This window comes from Crocuta crocuta, unplaced genomic scaffold (assembly GCF_008692635.1).
Source record: "Crocuta crocuta isolate KB4526 unplaced genomic scaffold, BGI_CrCroc_1.0 scaffold367, whole genome shotgun sequence".
In the NCBI taxonomy this organism is placed as follows: Eukaryota; Metazoa; Chordata; class Mammalia; order Carnivora; family Hyaenidae; genus Crocuta; species Crocuta crocuta.
The window spans coordinates 1,162,527-1,165,662 of record NW_027527936.1 but is presented as its reverse complement, the minus strand read 5'-3'; the positions used below and the strand labels follow the sequence as shown (position 1 = coordinate 1,165,662).

General features: G+C 46.6%; 1 long non-coding RNA gene across 1 annotated transcript in view; it reads left to right on the top strand.

The window, feature by feature from the left end:
• The first annotated feature begins 1,353 nt into the window (after positions 1 to 1,353).
• Positions 1,354 to 3,136, top strand: part of LOC144221499 (uncharacterized) — a 5,919-nt gene continuing 4,136 nt past the window's right edge. Inside the window, exon 1 of the long non-coding RNA XR_013332092.1 lies at positions 1,354 to 1,465. This is a non-coding gene — a long non-coding RNA (uncharacterized LOC144221499). The remainder of the gene's footprint in view (positions 1,466 to 3,136) is intronic.

Sequence of the window (3,136 nt, the reverse complement as noted above, 5' to 3'; positions counted from 1 at the left end):
TGAAAAGTTAACTCCTCACCCTTATTAAATATGACTCCACTGTAAGTGGTTGAGCACCTTCCCCCATCCCTCCCTAATCTCCCTCTTCCACGGGGTCACAGGGTTTGGTCCTGATGGGGGCACCAAGGGGAGCCTCCTGGCTCCAGTGGCTTCCTATCCCACTCGAAACACATCTAACCCCTCTCCCCAGCTCCACAGTGCTCACCCGACCTGACCCTGGCCTCCCTGTCTGACCATCAACCCTCAGCTCACCACCCTCCAGCCTCAGCGCCTTCATTCAGTTCCTCAGAACCACCAGCTTTTTTCCATCTGAGCCTTTGCACGTGGTGCTTCTTTCCCCAGAATGTCTTCCCTCTGTTCTTGGCAGGGTTGGCTCCTCCCCTCTGTCAAGTTCAATTTAATGTCACCTGGCCAAGAGGCCAGCAGCCCTGATCCCTCTTTCTAAAGTGAGTTCAAATCACCCTGCCTGCTTGTTTCTTTCGTAGCCCTTGACAGTTTGTAATTGTTTGTTTGTTTCACTTGGTTTGTCTCTTATCACTAAGTTGTAAGCTCAATGATGTCAGAAGTGCTGGCACACAGTAGAGGCTCAGTAATTATTTGTTGAATGCATGAATGAACGAACGAATGCATGAATGAATGAATGAGTCTGTTGCTATGCCCCAACAGCTTGCCTCAAATTCATCCTGCCCTTCCCATTGGCAGGAGAGAAAGTTCCAAAATAAGGATCAGTGCTCTCCTCAGAAGCCTTCCATGGCCCTTTCTTACCCAAGGAGTCACTGATCTTGCTTGAGCAGGCCAGTGTAGGACGTGAAATTAAAAGACCCAGGTTCAAGTCCTGCCCTTGCGCTTGCTAGCAATCCAACATTGCCCAAAAGGATTCACCTCTCTCTTTCTTAATTCCTTTCTGCACAATGGGTGAAATACCACCTGCCCTTTCTCTTTCTTGGGTTGTCGAGAGATGTAGAAAACTCTTCACAGATGATTTTCAGCGTTAGGAGCACTGACTGTCAAGGGCTTTCATCGTCCAAGCCTGATCTTCTCCAGACACAAATGACCATTATTCTGGCCCCGCCCCGCCACCTGATGCATCCTGAACTTCCTCCTGTACATTCATGCCTCGCTGCTTTCATTCAAAAGCTATGCTTTTCTTGAGAAGGCTCATTTCCCTGCCATCTTCATTTGTCCATATCCTGCCAGTCCGGGGAGGCTCACTCCTCCATGGCGTCTCCCCACCCATCCTCCACCCTCACGTCCCCAGGGCTCACTGCATCTTTGACGTCTGTGTTACGCTGGGGAATGTCTCCCTCCCTGCACTCCACCCTCCTTTCCTGGATCCAGATGGCTAGTCCCAACCTCACATTACACTCTGGAACAGACCGGCCCTGTGCCAGGCAGTGGGGCTTCCGGGAGGAGAGAGACCCCATCTCTGCCCACAAGAGAGGAACACCATCCTGTGGGATCTCAGGTACCAAAAAGCACTTGATAACTGATTAGCAGATGAGGAGAGCACAGTGGTGAGGTGCACTTCCACATTGAAGTCAGACATATCTGGCTTTGAACCTCAGGATGCACAGACAGAAACCTAACTACAATGATATAACTAACCTTTTTTTTTTTTTCCCAAATAGTAAGAAGTCCAAAGTAGGTCTTCCACGACTGGCTACAGAGGCTCCATGGCACATGGGGGGCGGGAGGGCTCAGGCCTCCCTTAGATTCCACTCTGCTCTCTTTACCATGTCCACCATCTTTCTTCTCTGTACCAGTTTTTTCACCTATAAAATGGCAATAGTACCTTCCTTATAGGATTGTTGTAATTATTAAGTAAATCAATATATATAAAGAGGTTGGAACAGTATCTGGAGCACATTAGGCGCTCTATAAGTGTTAGCTATCACTCCTCTTCCTCTTCTTCCTCTGCCCTCATGCTGGAAAAATGGCTGCTGCCCCTCGAGGCATCACATCCTCATCCCTGGAAGGAAGGGAGGAAAGGCAAAGCACATAAAGTGAGTGATGGCTGAATCCATCTGTTGTTTTTTTTAATTGAGATGAAGTTCATATAACTGAAAATAAACCATTTTACAGTGAACAAACCAGTGGCATTTAATATAGCCACCATGTTGTGTAATCACTGCCTATCTAATTCTGAAATATTTTTATCACCCCAAAAGGAATCATTAACTTTTTGTTTTTGTTTTTTATTTGTGAGAGTGCATGCATGGCGGAGGGGCAGAGAGAGAGGGAAACACCGAATCTGAAGCAGGCTCCCAGCTGGGGAGCTGTCATCACAGAGCCTGATGCGGGCTCAAGCCCACCAAAACTCCACCAACGTGACAGCAGGACCCGAGCCAGAAGTTGGACGCTTAACTGACTGAGCCATCCAGGCGCTCCAAAAGGAATCATTAAGCAGTTCCTCCCATTCTTCCTTCCTCCCAGCTGCTGGCAACCACCAATCTTCATCTTGTCTCTGTGGATTCCCCTCTTCTGCATAATTCCATCTTTTTGAAAGAGCTTTCCAGGAAGCCCTGCCCAACTGCTTCTGCTCAGATCTCATTGGCCAGGAATGCGTCTGATTGGGGCGGGGCATATTGCTGCACTCACACACAAAATCAGCCTGTCATTCAACATTCTGATACTTACTGAGCACCTACGTCCATATTTTACTAATTCTCACACCCATGAATTCTTATTCCATTTTAATTTTTCCGCAAAAGAATTGTCTTATATTGATAAAATCTCGTTTTTAATGAAAAATAGATACAGAGTATGTGTCAGGCACTGTTCTAGGTGCTGGGGAGAAATCAGTACATGAAACAGACAATGAATTTTCCCAGTCGTGCAGAGCTGACATTCTATGGTAGGGAGATAAACAATTAAACGTGATAAATACATGAATTATTTAATGTGTTAAAAGATGATAAATGCTTAGTAAGGTCCATGTGGGGGATGGACCAGGGATGGCTGCTATATTCATGTATGAATTATCTATTGCTGTGGCACAAAATTACCCCCCAAACTGAGCAGTTAAAACAACAAACATTTATTATCTCACTTTCTATGGTTCAGGAATCCAAGAATGGCTTGGTTAGGTCATTCTGGCCCAAGGTCTCTTACAAGGCTGCAGACGAAGATGTCAGGT